At 40.9% G+C, this 23,366-nt stretch overlaps 1 protein-coding gene across 7 annotated transcripts in view; it reads right to left on the bottom strand.

The window, feature by feature from the left end:
- AKAP13 (A-kinase anchoring protein 13) overlaps positions 1-21,247 on the bottom strand; it is a 227,054-nt gene extending 205,807 nt beyond the window's left edge. For all 7 annotated transcript variants that reach the window (XM_053658874.1, XM_053658873.1, XM_053658872.1 and 4 more), the window contains exon 1: positions 21,031-21,247. The gene's annotated coding sequence lies outside the window, so the exon portion shown is untranslated. The remainder of the gene's footprint in view (positions 1-21,030) is intronic.
- Positions 21,248-23,366: the final 2,119 nt, after the last annotated feature.

A 23,366-nucleotide genomic window follows, 5' to 3' on the forward strand; every position in this document is an offset into this window, starting at 1 on the left:
TGAGTTTACAGAAGGGTAATCCCGCCCCATTCTTCATTAATGCGCTCAGGGTTTCAGAACATCCTTCCCTCCCCAACTCATCACGGCAGATACTGTTGCTCTATCATCTGTTTCCACCTCGCTTTGTTCATATGTTTTTGTTCAGATCTTTCTACTGACATTTACCACACTGATAACATTTTTCTGTTTGCAAATCTGCCTTGATCCATGAATCTGGATCACGAAAAGAGTTACTACACATGCTGAACTACAGTGCTGAAACCTCCTGTCACTTCTTAGCCACTAATAATCAATATGCTTATGTCTCAATTTAAAAAGCCACTACTCTGTGAAATCTCAGCAGACTATAATCAAAGGAAAATTAACTGGTTAGAGTAACTTGACTACCAGCCCCGAACTGAAAGTAAAATCTAAACAAACAAAATACTCCAAACCGGAGACAACCAAAAAAAACCTCACGCAGCCCCTCCTGTCGCACTCTGAGATTTCGGGGTTTCCCCCTGCATGAGGCTGCCATTTCCCGGGACATAAGCAGCGCAGCACTGACGTCAGAGAAGGGAACACTGACTATCCTCTAAGACCATTTTCATTGCATCCAGTCACACACTTCCCAAACACAATGGCAAGACTGAAAGAAGAAGAAGTCTCGAGCGGACGCCAACAGTCTAAGAGTGAAGACATCTTCTCAATTTGCCGTTTGCTCAAAGACAGGCATTGAAAAAAAGCAAGAACAAGTTAACCATTCATCTTGGAAATGCATCCACACCAAAAGAAGGCATTCTGATGTCACAATTAACAAAACATGCAGCTCACCAACTTGTTTATCCAATTTTGGAGCTCCCTTTCTTTACAAATTGCTCAATGAAAGAAAACTCTGTCCTGGGTGGTGTGGCTCAGGGGATTGAGCACAGGCTGCGAACCAAAAGGGTCGCCAGTTTGATTCCCAGTCAGGGCAGATGCCCGGGTTGTGGGCCAGGTCCCCACGGGGTGTCACATGAGGGGCAACCACACATTGATGTTTCTCCCCCGCTCTTTCTCCCTCCCTTCCCCTCTCTCTAAAAGTAAATAAACACAATCTTTCAAAAAGAAAATTCTCTACCTGTAACATCTGTACTAAGCCTACTTCCCAACATCATTCTGTACATCACCATGTGTCTCTCACTGCATTTCTATTTATGTAGGGGTATCTTTTTGGCTAATTACCATCAGAATAAAAGCTACTGACTATTTCACAAAAAGAAAAAGCAAAATGATCATGTTCCTCTTCTACATTTTTACTGTGCAACTATTTGTAAGTTCTCATTTTTTTGCTTTCCCCTCATTTTAAAGCTCCTTCACACAATTAGTGTTCAATTCTACCACAAAATACAGTTTTAGAAAGGAAAGGCAACTTTACAATGGTTTAAATATGCTCCCTGTCAAAGTCTATTTACATAATACAAATCTGAAAGGCAAGTTCCAATTACACACCAGCCACGGACGGCAGCGCTGAGAGAAAGGAAGACTGGTTCTGATGGCACAATGAGCAAGTCAGAGAGAAGTCTGGAAATAACACTTAAGGTGATCAAGACCAAAATATAAAAGAATTACACCTCCCTTCCCTGCCTTTTGGGCTAAAATAGGTACTTGTATTTCCACTTCTATTGAGGTGGTAAAAATGAATGAGAAAATAATGACAGTTTAATGATTACAATAAAGCATAATAAAAAATACATATACACTCTTTAGTAAAGAGGTATAATGGGTAATGTAAATCAAGGTATGCATATAATTTCAAAACGAGTTTGCAAAGACAATGTTAAACCATCGTAGCAGCAGAGGGTCAAGTTGCTAACGCATGTGGGACACTGAAAACACAAACACTTGCGAGGTTCTCCGGGTCAGCAAAGCGCCAAGCAGGATGCAGTGTGTTCTGCAGAAGATTCCCAACCAGAGGGCCTGACAACACGCCACTGCTCTTCTCACCACCCAGGGATGAAACTGTGGCAACTCATGTTCCTGTGCAAGGTCAAGAGCTGCCCCCTTTCTCAGCCAGTGCTCACACACTTGCTTTCTTCTCTGTCACCTGATGCGCTCAGCAAAATAACCCAAGAGCCTGGGATGAGACAGACAGTGCTCAACACTTCCACGTGAATTCAACACCATTCCCATTTCCTTTTCTCCCAATGGGAAAATGTTTTTCTGATCCAAAATAATATTCTGTAGATGATCTAAGCATTCTGCATCCCTGAATGAAATCAAGAAGGGTGACTAGCACAAGTGGTGGCCTCTGACCTAAAACCATCCTAGAAATCTCCCCAACCCTGAGTTACATTCATGCTACATTACCTACTACTAATTAATCTATGAGAAATTAAGCCTATAGACTCCCAGCAAGGGCCTGTTCTGAAGTTCTGCTCACCTTCAACTCAACAAAAGTACAAACACCACAAATAAAATAGGCAAAGAAGCTGAACAACAGGCACTCTTCCAAATGACCAATAAACACATGAAAAGGCGCTCAATATCACTAAGTATTAGAGAAATGTAAATCAAAATCACAATGAGATACCACCTCGCACCCAGTAGGACAATGAGTATTTTAAAAAATTACAACTATTGGAGAGGACGTGGAGAAATTGGGACTCCTATGCACTGCTGATGGGAATGTAAAAGGGTGTAGCCAATCTAGAAAACAATATGGTTGTCCCTCAAAAAGTTAAAAACAGAATTACTATATGACCCCATAGTCATTGACTCTTTCAGAACCTTGCCCATATTGTGCTGTTTCAACTGTTTGCTGAACAGAATCCCAAAGAATTGAAAGAAGGGACTTGAAGAGACATTGCAAAACCCATGTTCACAGCAGCATCATTCACAACAGCCGGCGGATAAAGTCATTCAAGTCTCCATCCATGGAAGAATGAACAAACAACATGTGGTGTACGAGGTCTGGAAAAGTCCAGCCATTGTTAATACAATGAGAATGGTTTGCATGACATCAATATAACCTGGCAGGCAAGGAGAGTGGACTGGAATGCACATGTGTGAACAATGAGAACTTCACTGTATCAGTCAATGGGGATGGCAAATGCCATTGAGTGAGCAGGTGTACTATGTGACTGTCACATTCAAAATGACTGAGTAGAGCAATGAATTTGCATCAAATTTTGTGTTAAGCTTGAACATTCCTCTGCAGAAACTATTTGGATGATTCAGAAGGCTGCAGCTATGGGCAACTGGTGATTGGCAGCTTTATCATGACTGCAGGCCCACTCATGCATCACATCTGCTGCAGAGTTTTTTTGGTGAAACATCAAGTCACCCAGGTGACTCAGCCCCACTACAGCCCAGATTTGGCACCCTGCAACTTCTGGCTTTTCCCAAAACTAAAATCACCTTTGGAAGGGAAGAGATTTCAGACCATCAGTGAAATTCTGGAAAATATGATGGGGCAGCTGATGGAAATTAGGAGAACTGTGTGAGGTCCCAAGGTGCCTACTTTGAAGGGGACTGAGGCATCATGGTCCTATGTACAATATTCCTTGTATCTTATATCTTCTTTAATAAATGTCTCTATTTTTCATACTCCATGGCTAGATACCTTCTGGAGAGACCTTGCATACATACAGTGACATACTATTCATCTTCACAGGGAAGGATATTCTGATGCACTGATGAACCTTGAAGACATTATATTAAGTGAAATAAGCCACTCACAAAACACGGTATGATTGCACTTATATAAAGTACCTAAAAAAGCCAGATTCTTAGAGAAAGAAAGTACTCTTAGAATGGTGGTTGTCAGGGGCCAGGAGTAGATGCCGTTTAATGGGTACAGAGTTTCAGTTCTGAAGATGGATGATTGTGATGGTTGCACGACAATATGAATGTGCTTAATACCACTTAAAAATGATTCAGATGGCTGGTAAATTTTATTATGTGTATTACACCAAAATTAATTTTTTACTGAAAAAATGAAGATTACTGGCACACTGTAAGCAGGTGATGTTTTCTGCATGACGAGATGAACCTAGAACAGACTGGGAGCAAAAACTAGAAACCACTATAAAGCCTCTATTTCCTTGCCTACAGTACAGTTAGTTCCAGCTCCTTCACAAGACCATCCCAGAATAAGTGCAACAATGTATCTAAAACCCTCCAAGGCAGATGCTCAAAAAAAAAGTGGCAGGTGGTATAAATGTTTTGATAAGCAAGGAATAATTTTTTTACCTTTTTATTAGGAGAAATAAAAAGTGCTTTAATTTCTAATAGTTTAGTTGAGAAACAGCTCATACGCAGTTGACATCAGGACACACCCAAGGAGTCAACCATCACAATTACCCATTGTGCTGCACAGTTACTTTGCAACTGAGTCAGTACTTCCCCAACCCTGAGAGAATTATACCGGAAACAAAGACAACGGGTGGATATTCATTAACAACAAATCTTAGCACCAAAAGGCAATTTCAAGATGTTTCATTCTACATGTTTCCAAACTGACTTCTGGCCATGGGACTTTCTTCAAAGAAAATTACAGGAAACTCACAAAAGTAAAACAGAAAAAAAAGTGGAGCTTCTCTGTGGGGGAAGTTGGTCTCTTCCTCAGCCCTCCTCAACCCCATTTTGCACCCTAATGTAATTCTAATGAATCCCAAGTCTTGAGAATACCTTTGGGGGGCACTAAGCAAAACAAATAAACAAAAATGGATGCACTTTACTTTTAATGGCAGAATTTGGGGGTGGAGAGAGTCTAAGTGACTTGCCCAAGGTCATTAGCATCAAACTAAGAGTAGAACCCAAACCAACTGAATCCTAACCCTATGTCTGACCACCAACAATCAACTCTGTCCTAGGCGACAAAATGCTTTTCATCAGAACTTACCCTTATCTCTTTAACACAGTCAGTGAGTTTCAACTCTCCAATTTAATCTGGCATCCTTACTTTATTATTCTCTTATTATTCTCATATTATTCATTCTCTTACTACTTTGCTCCCCATTAGTCTTGTGAAATGTGTCCCAGATCAACTGCAGGGAAACATTTAACTCCTAACACCAATATACCAAGCCTATTAAGCTTATGCCCAGATCCATAAGACAGGAAAGAGAAAGTAATGATACCCAAAGAGAAAAATGCTCTAAAATGTTAGATGCTGAAATCCTATTTCTTGCCTGACCTGCTAAAAATGTTATTACCACATTTTCTGTATCTTCAAAAGGGCAGTTTCTCAAGAGAATGTTGGGATAAAAATGACTAGCTTCTTTGGCAAATAGATCATAGCTCAAGTTACCAGAGAGAAGAAAGAGTGAGAAAGCAGGATGGCACACTTCTGAGGTTCAAGTCCAAATAGTGCAGCTATAACAGAAAAGAAGTAAATAAAAGAGCTCCCCTGACCATACCCCCCCCAAAAAAAAAGCCCGCCTGATTTCCAAAACAGAGGTCCTTTGGGCCATCCAGAGAAGACATTCTCAAACATCCACCCATAGAGGGTTCCTACCTCACCAAAGGTAATGCCCTGACAAATCAATGAAACCTGAACAGTCCAAGAATCAGGTACACTGTATAAAAAACTGGGACATTCCAAGAGGATCACAAAGTCCTCTTGCAATTGAATAACCACCTACCTGGTCCAGAACAACATTATTATAGTCACCATAAATCATCTCTTCTACTTCTAGTGATACAATTCATGTACTAAACCAGCTCTTTCTCTAACCAGGAACAGGCTCAAGATCTGCAAGATAATACTTTTAACAACACCCAGCAGAAGGGAGACACTACCATGGACCACCACCTGTCTGATTTACAATTTGCTGTGCAACTGACTCTCCCTCCCTACAGTACAGACAGCCTTGACAAACATAACCCGACTGAAAACCACTGCTATCAGAGCTGATACCAACCACCTCATTCCGGGCTCATGGAAAAATGTTTGGCTGTATTAATATTTGCAAGTCAAGAGTTCAGTCCAATGTTTAATTGGCTTTTTCTCCTGATTATGTAAACCATAATGTCAACACATGACTGATTTGGAGAACATGTATGGATAATGCACGTTCATAACTAAATTCAATGTGACATTAACTTTAAAAGCTTCTCATCTGCACTTGGATGTGCAAGAGAATGGCCACAGATAGTCCTTCATGCAGCACTCTGTGTAGAAGGAAACCTTCTTGCTATAAATCTCACCTCAAACACTTCCCTGTGCAGTGAATGTGGACTGACAAGGAGCAGATCAAAAACACACATCAGTGACTCTCTTTATTTGCAAGTTTCCTCCATGTGCCTTTTAACATTAAGAACGGATCTTAGAATCTACTCTCAGTGCTTAAGAGTAGGGACTTTGGCCCTGGCTTATGTGGCTCAGTGGATGGAGTCCCAGCCTATGAACCAAAAAGCTGCTGGTTCGATTCCCAGTCAGGCACATGTCTGGGTTACAGGCCAGGTTCCCAGTTGGCGGCATTCAAGAAGCAACAGATGGATGTATTTCTCAAAAACCGATGTTTCTTTTCCTCTCCTTCTCCGTCCCCTCCCCTCTGTCTAAAAAATCAATCAATAAAATATTTTTTAAAAAAGAGTAGTGACTTCACTTCATGAATTTCTTCATATTCTTTTAGAAATACCGAGTTCTTTCATTTGTAATTGGTGGCCAGTACTCCATTAACTCTACTAGTAATTCCAGTATGGCATTTAAAACTTCCTTTTAAAATGCTCAATTTTTAAAAACTTCCGAAAGGTATGGAGAAGTAGTAAATAGGCACTCATATTCCACCAGCGGGAGACTAAAGGATGTAAGCTTTCGGTAGCAACTCGACAGTGTCTGTCAAAAGCTGCTGAAATGTACAGTCTTTGTCCTAGCAATCCCATTTCTGTGAGAAAGACGTAAACCAGGAAAAAAAAGATTATGTACACAGTTGTTCATCACAGCAATGTTCATTACAACAGAAAGAAAAATGGGAAAGAGGGATGTAGGGTGGGAGAGAAAGAAAGAAAATACAACCTCATACTCAATAAAAGGAAAATTAGTGAACTGAAGATGATTCCAAAACCATAAAATGAAATACTACATAGCTATTAAAATAATTACGTAGGTTACTTGATAGCATATAAAGGGATAGTCATGAAATATTTTATAATCTCATACTCAAAATTATATAGAATATGGCATACACACACACACACCTCTAAAATTTCCAAGTATAAAAATAAAAATCCAAAATTGTACCCAAAAAAGTTTAGGTAGTGTCATTTAGTCTTATGTGCGCTTTTGGGGGGGGGGTGTATATGTGTAATTACTGAATTTCTAGAGGGACTCACTATACATTACTGCTAATAAAAGTACGACCAAAAAAATGTCTTTTGTGAAAACTACGCGATGACTTCTAGAATAAGAGATTATACAGTAGAAAGTTAACCATAAAAATAAATAAATCTACTGGCAAACTCAAAGTTACATGAAGTTCTGCCAAACAACTCACAATGGATGTCCCTCACACAGTGATTTATTTCAGCTGTTGCTAGAAATGTTCTTGATGCATGTTAAAAAAGAGAGAGAGAGAGAGAGAGAGAGAGAGAACTTGGGCCCTAGAATTAGTCCCATATTCAAATCACAGTCCTGCCACATACTGTGGGACCCTGAGTAAGTTCGCTAGCCCCATGAGTCCCAGTCTCCTCAATCCATCAGGTGTGGATAATAATAGAACCCACCTCTCAAGGAGTCTTGTGGGAGTAAAATGAAATAGGTCTATAGAGAGCACACATAGTACTAAGCTTGGCGCACAGAAAGCAGTAATTTGATGGCAATTATTCCTATTATTACGGTCACCATCTATTAATCAAAATTGAACTCCGCAGTGCTTCAAAGGCAGTGACCATGTCCTACTTGTGTCCATCCCTGGATCCCTGACACCCACACCCACCAGTGTATGAGACACACAGCAGGCCCTCACTACCTGTTTGCTGGATGAAGTACACCTAAACTTAATTACTTCAGCTCCTTACACCTCAATTTCCTCTTCTGACAAAATCATAGAAACACCTTGCGGAGGTGAAAATTGATCAATATAAGGTGCAGAGTTTGAATGAGGTCCCCAATAAATGAGAGCTCTTGTATCCATGAACTTGTCCCTGTAGATTTCAATAGGCATCAGATCAGGGCCAAAGGGAGAGAACAGTTATAATAGTCCCTCTGAATTTCATTTAGTCTTTGGGTCCTGAGGTATCACTCAGATGAGCCATTACTTTTGTTTGGACTCAGAACAGAAAACTCTCCACTTAACGGGCACACGTCCCGGTGAGCTCACTATTAAAGTGGTACTCTTCAGACTGCCACAGGCACTTTTGGCAAAGCAGCCAAAATAGTGCTTTACCACAGAGAGGGTGAAAAAAAGTGTGGTATTTCAGAGAATCCATGAGTTTAGGACCTAATATATACAAGTGGGGCCATGAAAAACAATGGGTGGATTGTTCTTGGGGCTTCCCATTAAGGCTTTTAAGATGATGATCTGAATTAGGAAGCAAGATTTTTTATACACATTTCCGAATGAATTAAGGACATACAAAATTTATAAAGGTATTCAATTACCTGAAGGTATTTTCTTCACCAAAATCAAAATAAATGGGAATGCATTTGAAGAAGAAAAACAGATCCTCAGTGGGAAAAAAGAAATCACTAAATTCTGGGGGGGGGGGGGAGGTGAAAAAATCTATTGATATGAAACCAAACATAACGTTTATAAATCATAACATTCTTGTACTAACATTGAAGAGAAAAAAATCATCTGAAAAAAAAAACTAAAAGCCTAAACTTACAGGAGAACTCAAAAACTGCACAGATCAGTAATTTGCACAGCTTTGTTTAATTTTCCATGTCTGATTTGACAGAAACCTCAAATTTCATATAAAAGTGCTTAATATGAGGTTTATGGTCCTATTCCTGTAATGATTCTGTTGAAAGGAAAAAAGACTACTCAGCACTCATTTGCTCTGAGTTACAGTTGTCTGATTTGTACCCTGGAAATGCACCAGGCCATGATTTACAGATATTTCCTGGTTTACAGTATTTTACACTGGAGTAAAAATGCCATGTTAAAATCACTATTGAGAAGATAATAGTTGGTAGTGACTTTCAAGGCAACCAGAGTAAATACAGTAAAGTGAGTTAGGAATAGCCCTGGCTGGATAGCTCAGTTAGTTGGAGCATTGCCCCTAGTATGCCAAGATTGTGGGTTTGATCCCCAGTCACGGCACTTCAAATGGGATTTAAAAAAAGTGAAACAGATAAATTTTATCATTTATGAATTATATCTCAGTAAAACTACTATTTTTTAAAAATAACTCACAGAGAATGGCAAATTTTACTGATTTTCTACAATTTGGGTAATAAATATATAGAGATCAATTCTACTGTTCTATTTTAAGTTTTAAATTATAAACCTTTTTTTTTAATTAGATAAGCCACACCTACATTCTGACATTAATCACCCATACGTCAGGGATGAAGCTGCTGAACAGGTTAACATGTCAAGTGACAGACACCTACTCTACCAAGCACAAAAACCAGCAAGAGCTAGAGAGAGATTTCACCACCAGACTTGGTCAACACTTCCATTTATCCATTTAACATGGGAATCTCTTCCCCAGAAGGGATGATTTCACTCACCAGAACCAAACTGCAACTGATCCTAGGAGAAAAAAACCTAAAATCTGCTTATTCTCAATAGGATTGACTTTATTAAGTCTAATAATATGTGCATACTATTAATTAGATGTAGTTTTGTCACAAATTCATTCTGCCACACATCAATCCAAATATTCCCCGAGTAGCAACTAACATACTACGCACAAGACCAGGCGCTGGGAACACAGCCACAAAAGCAGATAAAAATCTGCCCTCCAGGAATTTATAATGTAGAACAGCTTTTTCAACCTTTTTCATCGCATGGCGCACAAAGTCATTAACTAAAATTCTGTGGCACACCAAAAACTATATTTTTTGCCAGTCTGACAAAAAATAGGTATAATTTTGATTCCTTCACACCAGATGGAGTGTGTTGGCTGTTGTTTTTATTTGACAATGTAAGGGTAAAGGGGTCAGTGCCCTGACCAAACAGTCAGGTGTTACATATTTCAAACATTTTTGCGGCGCACGGGTTGGCAATCGCTGCTCCAAAAGAAAATACAGACATACGGTATACCTTATCCCCACCTAGTCAGTGAGCAAGGTGACAAATGAATCCCACTGAGTTAAGTGGAAGGGAGGAAATGACAGTGTGGAGAGACAATACAAAAAAATTAATGAGGTGACCAAGAACAATACGACCCAAAACACCTAACTCACAGAGGAAAAACGATCTTTCATGCTAGTTACACAATATCTTTAAAGAATCCATTTAAAGGGGATTAAGCAAAAACAAAACAAAACCCTCATAGGTAGACAGACAGGAGTATGGTCACTATGGTGATTCCAGAGGGAAATGGGAGGTAGGGGAGAGGCGAGAGACAGGGGGCACAAGTGGTGATGGAGGGAGACATGGCCCGGGGTGGTGAACACACAATACAGTGTACAGATGATGCTTTATAGGATGTACCCCTTAAATCTATATAATTTTATTAACCAATGTAACCACAACAAATTCAATTTAAAAATCCATTTATTGCCCTGGCTGCTGTAGCTCAGTAGATTGAGCGTGGGCCTGTGAACTAAGGGATCGCAGTTCGATTCCCAGTCAGGGCACATGCCTGAGTTACAGACCAGTTCCCAGCGGGGGACACATGAGAGGCAACCATACATTGATATTTCTCTTCCTTTCTTCTTTCCTTCCCCTCTAAAGATAAATGAATAAAATCTTAAAAAAAAAATAAAACATTTTTTTAAAAATCCATTTATTTCTGTAGCTTATAGCTGCCATAAACAACTAGGTGTTTTCAAAAGAAAACTTCTATTGTGTCTAATTTATATACATAATTTACCCTGGCAAAAAAAAAGGTCTTCTTTTTCAAAAGTAAATAAATGTTCCCTACAGACAACCTTTAGTACAAAGGGTGGCTTTAAATACTTCAGTAAGTCATTATCAATTATTCACAGTTCACATATGAATAACTGTATAGTATTATTCAAGGTCAGCTGTAAAACAACCATTCAAGTTACCATGAATCTTGATAGAAAAAAAATTAAAAGCTAAAACCTGGGTGTATTTAATGTTACAAAAAGGTTCAAAAGCCATCTCATCACATTTTTAAGTTTTCAGATTTTCAAAAAGTGAAGGAAAGGGGGAAAAAAGAAAGACTCGATAAAGGGAAAAGTTCAGAGCCATTCCTAGCTGGACCCATTAAAAGAGCAGATCCCCATTCATGATAAAGATTTAATTAAATATACATGCCAAGCTCTGAGAATGCTTCTCCTTCCTGCCATCACTTACTAAGATTTCTCTGGCAAGGTCAGTCAGACCAAGATTCACGAGCAGGGTCCTCTGAACGACCGGGCTACACGCAATGATAAAAAGGAACCTGCATGTCCTGTCTCAGGAAGTCACCCAGACTCAGTATTTATTAAATGGTTCTATTTATTGCTCTGTATTAGAAAAAGAAAGATGTTTAAAGTATAGTAATGTGGGTGGCAACAACAGTAAGAAAATAAATCAATTATTCCAAAGTAGGAAGGAAGAAGTCGGAACTTTAAGGAATCCTCACTCATGTGAGAACTTCCTCTGTCCCATTTCATGTCCAAGATCATAGGTTTTCTATCCTCCTGCGGCCACCCTTGTGCCATGCAATGCAAAGTGAGTCATTAACACATTAGTTCACAGAACAGAAGAATTCAAGGGCAGAGGAGAAGCAGTAACCTGCTCAAGGTCACACAGCTGAACTGGGACCAGTGTCTCCTTCCCAATCTTTGTCCAACTAACGCAACCTTGCCAAGTAAAAGCCATTTTACTGGGGGTGCAGGAGAGAGGAGATGGCATCAGGTGACAAGTGGCAGTAAGGAAACTAGCAAAGTATTCAGTTACCGTTATTATCTCCTAAACCAGGAGTGAAAAAGAAAAGAATGTTTTCCCAGAAATCAGCATGTTTAAAAACTCTGTTCATTTGCCAAAAGTCTGCACCAATCACTTCCTGACCCTCAAAACCCCCACAGGAATTAATAAAGTGTAATTCACATTGACGGGGCCACAGAGAAGAAAGCTGCAGTACAGTTACTGAATCACCCAAGTCTTTCCCCAGCTACCCTGAACCCAGTTGTCTTTCAGTCCACACAATCCCATCCCCTTTGCATGAAGCAAATGTACACACCCCGCCCCCTAAAACATGCTTGATGTAATAAGCTAGATTGGGCACACAGCTTGAGACCGAAAAAAGATACTTGATGTTGCATGAGGTGTACCTGCATTTTTCTCACTCCTTATCCCCCTAACACTTCAGCACTGCTAAAATGAACCTAAAAAACTGGTTTTTCAACTTCCAAAATAGGTTAAACATGAACTAATTAACTGTTTGCAAATACACTTTGAAGATGTGAAAGAGTGTGTACATGTTAATTATTAATGTTGATCCACAAAGCTCCTGCATGTGGAAATACAACTCTATACTGGCAAGTTTCTGCTACTTTCAAGGGACAAACACAAAAGGCCTGCAGATGTTTAAGAATTCTAGGAAAACTTTAAGGGCAAACCATATTGATTTTCTATTTAAAACAATATAAAGCTAGAATTTTAAACTGGCTGTTTTGGATAGAATTATATCAGTGGGGGGGGGAGAAATGTGACTTAAGGCATATACAGTAAAACTAGAGTATGTTGATAGTCACAAAGTCTTGGATGAAAATTACAGTTAACTGACCTGAGAGAAGCAAACTAAAATCTCTGAGCCCCAGTTTTCTCATCAAAAATGGGGGAATACTATTTTATAGAGTTATGGTAAGGAATTAAGATAATGTAAATGAACACGCGATATGCAGGTGGGCACCCAGAAAGAGTTTATTCTCCCTGTTTAGTGACTCCACTATTTGGAAAATACCTTTCAGGAAAGAGCCTATCTCAAAAGGTCTGTCAGGACTGAGAAAGTCTTTTAAATACACACCATCCTATGCTCTCAGCCTACATACAGCCCCATTTTGGCAGGAGGGCCCAGGCAAAAGCTTAGGTCATAGCTGTCCAACTGACCCACATACATCCCTAATCCCCAAACAGAGAGAGAACCTCAGTCGGGCCCCAAAGGCCTCATGTGACCAGATACCCAGTGAGAACTCTACTTCTCCACTTGTTGTCTCATTTTTTCCCTACATAACTCTCAAACTGCAAGGTCACATCCAGAGTTTCTGGGTATTAGTCTGAGCCCAGACACTTTGTGCACAAAATATCCAAAGAGGTTTAAAAGGTAACAAAGTATTTCCCCACAATGCCACGATCTTTTCCAGACTGGACTACTACTGCAAACACTCTGGTCTGGTCTCCCTGTTTCCACTCCTGCTCTCTATGTTCCCATTGAAACTTTTAGCATCTGAATTACTCCTTGCTCAAACCCTTCAGTTCTTCCCATCATACTTAACAGCCTGTTGGACTGGCTTCTGCCTACACACACTATACATTATCTCCTTCAGTTCTCCTTTCTCACCACATCCCAGCCACGCTAGCCTCCCTGTTCACACTCCCTCCTTGAAGCCCTTGGAACTTGATGTTCCTTCTCGGAACATCCAGGGATCTTCAAGTGGCTTGCCCCTCCACTTCCTTCAGATTTCTGCTTAATTCTATCTCCTCTGAAACACTTTGTCTGACCCCCCTCCCCCAGTTCCTGACAATACTCTTCGTAGTCTTCCTAAAATTATCACCACCAGACAACACCGAAACTCTTTGTTCACTCATTTATTTTCTGCTTCCCTGGCAGGAATGGCAGTTCTTTGATGGCAGCAACGACCTCTCATTTGTCACTGAATCCCCACCATCTAGGACAGCACCCGCTGCATAGCAGGCACCCAAATATATGTGGACTAAAGCAGCAAGCAACCCTACATATAACAAATGTCATAGGCCCATTTTACAAAAGAGAAAACTGAACTTCAGAGGCAAAGAACCTATCCAAAGCCACAGAGCAAATGTCACCAAATGCATCTGAAAAAGCCAATACTCTGCCCAATGACATTTTGTGCCTTAAGACAGAATTTTACATGCATGCTAGGAAACAAAAATGTTTTTAAAAAATCATTTCTATATGAAAATATTAGACCACAGTGATCTTTCTGTTCACCATTGAGACCCTTTCATATCTTTGATTATTCATGTGGATGTACTATGTGAGGACCTCTTCAACTGGAAGAGATCTACTTTTTTGGCAATCCCCAGAGAATGAGGGCTGAGCTACAGACAGCAGACATTTAACAAATGTTACTTTGATGTTTATCTCCCAAAGATTTCATGAATCCTGTAACAAGACTTTCAGCACCAGCAGTAAAGTATGCTTTATTGGGACTTCAGTTTCCAACCACGATGAAGTAACTGAACCCAGATTTATCCTGCCACACCCCTCCCTGCAACAACTAGGAAAAGGAATAAAATATATGAGGCAACATCTTGAAGACACTGGGCAACCAGCAGAACAGGACTGCAATCCCTAATAGAGGGGAACAGATGAGAGGAGCCCCACGATTGCACCAGCTTTCTCAGCCTGGAGGCACATACAGGACCCCTGTACAATGAGGATCCCAGGCGCACAGGGCAGTCCAGTAGAACTGAGAATCAGACAGAAGAGTTTGGGAAGGCAGAGGAATCTAAAAACTGCAGGGTACCAGGAAGTAGAGAGCTGCATGAAGGAGCTCCAGAAATCAGCACAGAGGCCTCCTTGAGTCAGTGACTAGGAAGTCATGCACACATACTGTAAAAAATCTCTGAGGGCAGGCAAAGAATGACCCAAGAACTGGAAGCTAAACAATCCCAGAGCTCCCGTGGGGCTGGGGGACATTCATATTCTGACCAGTCAGAGCAGAGAACATCCAGTTCTTCAATGAAACTAAGGAGGCTTTCATGCCCTTAGTAATGGGGTGAAACAAGCTTAGACTGCAAGCTACTCTAGGTCAATCTGGAAAAGTTTAAAACTAAGCCTCAGACCCTGTATGAAATAAACAGCCATATGTGGTTTAAAAAAAAATTTTTAATAGGCCTCAGAAGTATCAAGTGAATAATCGGTCAATGCAAAACCCGATACTCTTTAAAGCAGTGGTTCTCATTCACATGAGGGATGATTCTGCTCCCCCTCTCCCTTCCCCAGGATATCTAGCATTATCTGGAGTCATTTCGGGTTGTCACAACTGTGGGTGGTACCACTGGCATCTACTGCACAGAGGGATGCTGCTAAACAACCCACAGCGCACAGGACAGTGCCCCACAAAAGAGTAATCTGGTCCAAAATGTCAGTAAGACCAAAGTTGAGAAACCCTGCTTTAAAAGAATACAAAATCCCACCATGAGCTTAAAAGTCATCATTTCCATAATCCAACGAGAAATCATCAAACACGCAAAGAAGAAAGAAAACATGACCCATAATGAGAGAAAAATCCTCCATGAAAATAAAAATAATGGGGTTAACAGACAAGGACTTTAACAAATATGATGAGTATTATACAGATGATCCATTTTTTTAAAGGAACCTAAATAGGAGATGAATGGGAGAAATAAAAAAGATTCAGTAGCAAATTAAATCCAACAATATATAAAGACTATATCATGGCCAACTGAGGATTATCACAAGAAAGCAAGGCTACTTCAGCATTCACCATATCAACAGAGTAAAAAAAAAACCATATGATCATCTCAATAGATGTAGAAAAACCGTGGCAACACTGAATAACCATTCATGATGAAAACTCTCAACAAACTAGAAATAGAACAGAACTTCCTCAAATTAATAAAGGACATCTACAAACACAAGCAAACAAACTATAAATAACATCATATTATTGGTGGAACACTGAATGTTTTTCCCTTAATCAGGAAAGGCTGTCCTCCCTCAAAACTCCTATTCACCATCATAAGGAGGCGCCCAGCCAGTTCAATAAAGCAAGGGAAAAAAAAGAAAGAAAGAAAAGGCATACAGACTGCAAAGGAAGAAATCAAACTGCCTGAATTTGTCAAAGACATTATTATTATCTATGTAGAAAATCCCAAAGAAGCTATGAAAAGGCTTTTAGAACTGCTGTAAAAGTGAGTTTAGCAAGGCTGTAAGATACAATGTTGGCATCCAAAACTCAATCTTATTTCTATATGCTAGCAATGAACAACCAGGAAACTGAAATTTTAAAAGAATCACAACTACACTACCTTTTTTCATACTCCTCTGAAATAATCTGACACGCTTCACTCACTGTTTATTGTGGTTCCACCTGACTTCAAGCCCTGGCGACAATGTCAGTTCCTGAGATTTCACAGTGACTTGGGTCTATCGGTAAGCGCTGTGAACTAAAACTTCCTTACAGTGTCTAAAAAACATTTCATGACAAAATATGTTGTCAAAGGAAATATGAGAAGCGCCAAAAGTAAAAAGTATCAATTTATCCAAGCAAGAAGGATGGCAATAAAAACTGTATAATATTTTAACTTTATAAAGAAAGCCCAATAAAGTTAGCTGGATGTTTTTCCCTTTTAGACTAGGACTTGAATGTTATCCAAACCAGTGTCCAACCAATAAAATTACAAAACAACATAGTATTTATATAGTGATTTATCCCATGTGTTTTTCGCAACGGCAGCACGTAGCAGACAAGATTAATATTAAATTCACTTTATTTTATAACTAAGGATAGTAAGTCTAAGGCAGATGAAGTGCCTTGTTCAAGGACACAGGGCCAATAAAGTTTGGATCTGAAGTCAGGTACGTGGTTCTGCATCACGTGCTTTTAGTAGCCATCACCATCATGAATCACCTGGGTCCTGTGGAATTCTTTACAAAACCTCTAGGTGTTCTTCCCTAACATGACATCTTGAGTTGTCTAAAAGACAAATTAACTACAGTGTGACATACTTTCTTTAATTCCTAACTGTTCGGGAATAACTGGCCATTGGGGGGGCAGAGGTTACTGACAAATAGGGGCACATGGTGCCATCCGAAGTCAAAACTGAAATGGGCTGATTTCTAATAGAAGAGTGTACAGAGTGAAATAAATCGTGAATCCCTCACACCCTTTCCTTCACCACCGCCCCATACCCACTTCACATGAACACACTGACATCCACCTTCCCCATCATCTTCTACTTATTACGTCCCAATCGATCTGGACTACAAGACCATAAATGAGCGGACACAGGAATGAAACAAACTTTCTTCCACTAACAGCTCCCTCGTCTCTCTTCATTCACAGCGTTGAGACAGCCTGACAGCGAGTGACTAAGGAGTGCTGCCTCCGAATGGATGCCTCTCCCGACCAGTAACAACCGAGTCTGCTCAAGTGCACATAAATGTTAACTTTCAAAAAGTAGATTATAAAAAGTCCAAGTCTGTTCATCTGGCTTAATCAAGAATGTTTTACCCCTCAATCTGTGAGTGTGATCAAATATAATTTTTAAAAGCTTATTATAATCCTTCCTAGTTAAAATCCTTATTTCATAAAACTAATGGATAACCTTATGTTTAGAAAAACCCTTATTTATAAGATACAAAGTAAAACACAAAATCCTTATTTTATAAAAAAACTAATGGCCCCTGGTTGATGTAGCTCAGTGGAAAGAGTACAGGCTGTGAACCAAAGGGTCGCTGGTTCAACTCCCAATCAGAGCACATGCCTAGGTTGTGGGCCAGGTCCCTGGTGGGGGTGTGTGAGAGGCAACCACATACTGATGCTTCTCTCCCTCTCTTTCTCCTTCCCTTCCCCTCTCTCTAAAAATAAATAAATAAATAGAATCTTAAAAGAAAAAAGAAAGAAAACTAATGAAAATATGAGATTCAATATACAAAAATGTCCACTGCAGGTTAGTATTTCCAGAATGTATAGCTTTCATTTGGTTTTCTGAATATTTTAAACTGAGCTGGTGTGACTCATTCAAATCACTGCTTCCTTCCGTAAAAGGTGGCACCTTCAACAAATGTTACCTTCAAGGGGAAGTGGGTGATTTGTTCATATCTCTGAACTGTACTAACAATACTATATTACCCCTCACTCCAGTTCTATCTTAAGAAAGTTTGAGAAATGCAGTCATAACCCATATGTATTACTTTTCAAGACTAAGGTTAAATAAGAAAGGAGAGCTAGCACTGTCTAAATACCTGAGATATCCTATTACAAATGTTGAAATCATTCCATTTCCTAAACACTATAAATGCACAGAGTTCTACCCAACCAAACCACTCTGCAAGTCTCACTCAAAGACTAACAAATGACTGAGAAAGCAGAAGTTGTATCTATTAACACTGAGTCCAAGTAACACCTTAAAAAAACTGCATTTAATTAAGACTCAATTCTCAGGATTCCTTATTTGTGAAATAGCTGAACTCCTACACTCAAAGCATCAGGCTTTCAAAAATGCATTTTAGGTCATATAAAATGTATTGAAATTATTATCAAAATTATTACAGCGACCAGGTAACAGACACCTACTTAATGTTAGGCACGCAAATTCCATTTATTCCTAAAATCACAGTAAAGTAGCTACTACACCTTCCATGACAGAAAAGCCAAGCTCTGAGAAGTTAAATGACCTGCTAAAGGCTACACTAGTCAGTGGAGGAAGTATGGGGATTTGAACTCAAATTTACCTATCTTCAAAGGTCTGTTTTTCTAAACTGTGAGGAATACACAGAGTGCGAATAAAGTTGTCCAACAGTCTTAATCAATTCATCAAAAGATGGGGACAAAATTTCTACATCAGAACCACTTTTTGAAATCCATAGTGCACTATATAAACCTCCTAGCTCTTCAAGAATTAACAGAGTAAAAAGAAAAGTTAGAAACCTTTTAAGTAAATTCCATCAGAGATCTGCAAGCAAACTGTCACTCTGGACAAGTCCCCAGAGTTAGTGGTTCTGGGTGCACTACCACTAATGAGGCCAAAGCACTTCACCCAATCCAAACACATAGTAAGCACCTGCACTGCGTTAAGATTCCTTCCTGGCAAAGAGGGTACAAAGTTAAACAGTAAGACCCATCACAAGACTCATGGAATCAGACTAGAAGGAGGAGTTCACTTCTACTACGTATATAGTTACCATTAGTTAGGCAAATAAATGAAGTGGGAAACCCTAAAACAAAAGTATGTACAGCATTCTATCACAGTTGAGAGAAGGAAAGCAACTGGCCTATTTGTCACATTATGTTGTAATAGTGCCCGTTTACATTTTGTCCTCCCCTGACAGCTCCTTCTAACCCTGTCAATCTCATGCCCCACAATGCCCCTACACAAGGTGCACACAACCAAACAGGAAAGCCTTAAAAGCCAGGATTGTGACTCCTACAAATGACCTTGTTGTTCCAGTTCAAAAGTACAATGCTTATTATTTGTTGATATATGCATTATACTTGATAGAAGAATTAAAGAAAAAGGTACAATGCTTATGACATAAGGACATAATTTTCCTTTGGCTTTGTCAGGTGAAGAAAGCTGGCTTTTTAAAAGCAAAATGAGGCCAACCAACCAGAAACACCCAGAACACTTCTCTACATTACTCATTTAACATGAGAAATAAATCAAAGCAAACCAACACATACACATGCTCTCTCAAATTTCTTTTTAAATTAGGAGATGGCAGAGGGATGTAACAACTGATACTAACAATCCTGGTCATCTTGTTCCACTACCAATTTGATCAACATATAAGCCAGTTCCAGGTGGAGTATTTAAAAATAATTATTCTCACATGATAAGCCACATAAACCAAATTCAGCAGAATCATGCACTCAAAACTTAACAACAAGGCCTGTACTTAATGCAGTCTGCAAATCCCAGAGAGACCAGGAAGGACTACAAGAACTGTTAACAGTGATTTATCTCAGCTGATCCTAACTTCTTTACAAACTTGAAAAGAAAATCTTTCAAAAACAGCAGTATTTGTCCTGATCTGGGCAGCCCAATGCTTTAGAAAAACAGAGTAAGTTGCTTCTTCTGAAAATAAAGAGACGGGGAATTTTTTTTTAAGGGCACATTGCTTTTTCTTTTAGTTTTATGTGCCTGGGGCAATAAGCTCTCAAAATAATTTCACTGAATGCAAAAGCTGAGAATGAAATACAATCCAACTTGCGCTGTGAATCCTAAGCTCACAATAAGGTAAATGTGATGGAACCATTTTGCTCCAAGAACTATTTCCAAAAATCAAAGAATTTTAAAAATATATTGTTTCTTCTGATGAAAAAACATTTCGATGTTTTTCCCCACATTGTTTCTAAGCTCTTCACATACTCGCTGACTCTGACAAAGTGTCCATAAGCCATACTGATAAAAAATAAAAGTTTTGGTTGGTCTCAAAATAAGGCTGCCGTTTAAGTCGGTATACAGCGGAGCCCGATGCACGGGTATCCCCTCGGCCGCCTGTCTTAGACCCGCAAGGATCCCCTGCTGCGCCGCCCGGAACGGGCTCCGAAAGGGCCCCCGAAGGCGGGCGCGGCAGGGCGTGTTTACCGTCCACCCCAGAGAGCTGCTCCCTCGCGTCCTTAGCACTTGTAAGCGGACTGAGTTGAACGAGAGGGACCTACGGAGCAGCCGACGCTCCCCGACCTCTGCGGAGCGCCGGTGGAAACGTAGGGCTAGGGGTCCAGGTCTGGAAGCATGTGGGGAACGCCCCCGAAGTTAGGCTGCTGGCCCCGCACCAAGCGTGGTGGCCACGAAGCAGACAATGCTGGAGGTGGGACGCGGCGGGAGGAGGGGGCCGCAGAGCCGGGGGGTGGGGCGGAGGCGCTCCGCCACCGCCCATTCATCCGAGCTCGCCAGCTCCAGCGCCCCCTCCCCGCCCCCGAGGTCCCCTTTCCCCTCCCCCGCCCGGAGCAGCGGTCGCAGGGGAGGGGCCGGCGCTCCCCGCCCGACCCCTCCTCAAATCACAAAACTTCCCCCAACTCCGCCAACTAAGTTGCGCTCTCACCGTGCGGCGCCCGGGGATCCCCCACGGGCCGATTCGGAGCAGCTCCGCACCTTCGCCGCAGAGAAAGACAATAGGCGGCCGCTCCTCTTGCGGCGACGGCTTGAGACTGCGGCGGCGGAGGCAAGGAGCAAAAACCGCGATCTCCACAGAGCTCTGGAGCTAGCCCGCAGCTGCCGCTCAGGCTCCGCGCTGCCCCAGCACACACCCGCGCATGCGCCGCCAGTCGCACAGGGATGGGCGGGCTACCAGGGGAGGGTTGTAACACCGTTGAGCCCTCCCGTGAGTAAGTGCGGTGCCAGGGGTTTAGAGCTGGGATTGCACAGCAGAGCTGCCCGTCAAGCTCCATGAGACCAATAGAGAGGCACCTGGGCGGTGCGCACAGGTTGCTAAGGAAAGCTGAGGTTACTCTCCGCTGCTGTGCGGCTGCAAAGTGATAGTAAAGTGATCGAAATGGGGGTGGTTGGCTGGGGCTACCCTTGAAAATGCTCATCCACCCTCTCGTCCCCGCCCTCCGGAAACAGCTGTTCCTCTGTGTGCTGGTACTTACCTTCACTCTCCGCACATACCTAAATGATTTACTCTTCTGTTTCCCTCCACTTAACATCAGAAGGTGGGGTTTAGTGTGCTCTGTGTCCAGTGCCTAGTAGAGCCATTGCTGGGTATTCAACAAGTGTTTTACGTAGATGGATGGATGGATGGATCTATAACCGTATCAGGAATGTGACAATGTATTCCAAGAACTTCAGGCTACTCAATTACCACAAAATCATACAGTCTTCGAGTTGCAAAGGACCTCAGAAATCTGGTGGCATTTGAGAAACAAAATGTGGTCTGTTGGTACAGGAAGAAACTAATTCATCAAATAGAAAGTTATCTTTAAAAATGAGTCCACTTAAAGACAAATATCATGGGAAAGTGGAAACACTTATGCAGGTCAAAGACTTGCAAACTGATAACTATTGAAGTATGTATTTCAATAGTATTGAAGTGTTTAGGGGCGAGAAGGGTTATTGACAGGGTAAGGTGCTAGTAGTATTCTGTATTTTGATGTGAATGATGGATAACAAAAATATAGACGTGAAAATTCATCCAGCTGTACACCTAAGATTAGTGTACTTTACATGTGCATATACATGTATTTTTATGTCAGTTTTTAAAAAATCGTGGTGTAGGGTTTGGCCCCAAAAATGCAAAGATGCAAATGACTGCCATTTCAGGAACCTTGATCCAGGCAAGCACCCTACCAGTGACTGAAAACTTGAGGGGGGATATTGTGAACACTCAGTGTGTATGCCAGACACTTCCATTTTTAAGTAGCTCTAAACCTCACAGACGATACTAGCCTTGAGCTAAAATTTACTTCACTGTAAGTGGACCTGGTTCCCACAGAGATTTTATTAGTTTATCTTCACAGAATGAGAAACCAATACCAAGGATTTCCAGTGCTTCATGAGAAATTTTCCCAACCACCTCATGGTGCTGCTCAGCCTCACTCACTGTAACCTGTCCTTGTCAATATTTATAAGGTGGCACAGATAGAGAGGACTCCTAGACTCCTATATCCTCAACTCTGCCACAAAAGAGCTCCTGGAAGAACCTCAGTCTCCTATAAAATAAGAGAACTCTCCTAGGAAATGGCCTGGACCCCACATTATGATAATACTGTGGTCTTAAGCATCCATCTGGCTGGTCTGTTACAGAGGCAGCAGCAAATGTTACTTTGTCATTTTCTAATGACTGCTGAGAGCACCATTCTCTGCTTTCTGCCTCATTCCAGAATGTACACCTTTCCACTGGGGTGCAGAAAGGGTCGAGAGTCCAGTACTTCTCAGGGTTTACTCTGCCCACAAACCACCTGAGAGGTTCTGTTAAATGTAGATTCTGACTCAGGAGGTCTGGGATGGAATCTGGGAGTCTCCTTTTCTATCGCCCTCCCAGCTGGTAGTGCTGCTGCTGGTCTGGGACCCCACCTCGAGGAGCAGCTGAGACAGCTGAGCCCTCCTCTTGTTTGGGAAAGTCCTGCCTGCATGGATGACACTTTCTCATCAGTCAGGCATCAGCTCTGATGTCCCTTTTCAGAAAAGATATCCCCAGCCAGCCTTGCTAAACTAAGCTACTCTCAGTCCCTCTCATTCATATTTTTCAATTTTTTCATAGCATTTATCCTAATTTGAAAGTATGTTATTTATTTAGTGTTTGTTGACTATCTCCCCCTCTATAATGTAAGCTCCCTGAAGTCTGTTTTGTTTACAGTTTCTCTCTCTCTCTCTCTGTATCTACAATAGTGCCTGTAGGAACAGTAGGAACTCAATTAAGTTTCACATGAATGAATTTGT

This window comes from Artibeus jamaicensis, unplaced genomic scaffold, assembly GCF_021234435.1.
Source record: "Artibeus jamaicensis isolate MK-2021 breed Jamaican fruit bat unplaced genomic scaffold, CSHL_Jam_final scaffold_612, whole genome shotgun sequence".
NCBI classification, from domain to species: Eukaryota; Metazoa; Chordata; class Mammalia; order Chiroptera; family Phyllostomidae; genus Artibeus; species Artibeus jamaicensis.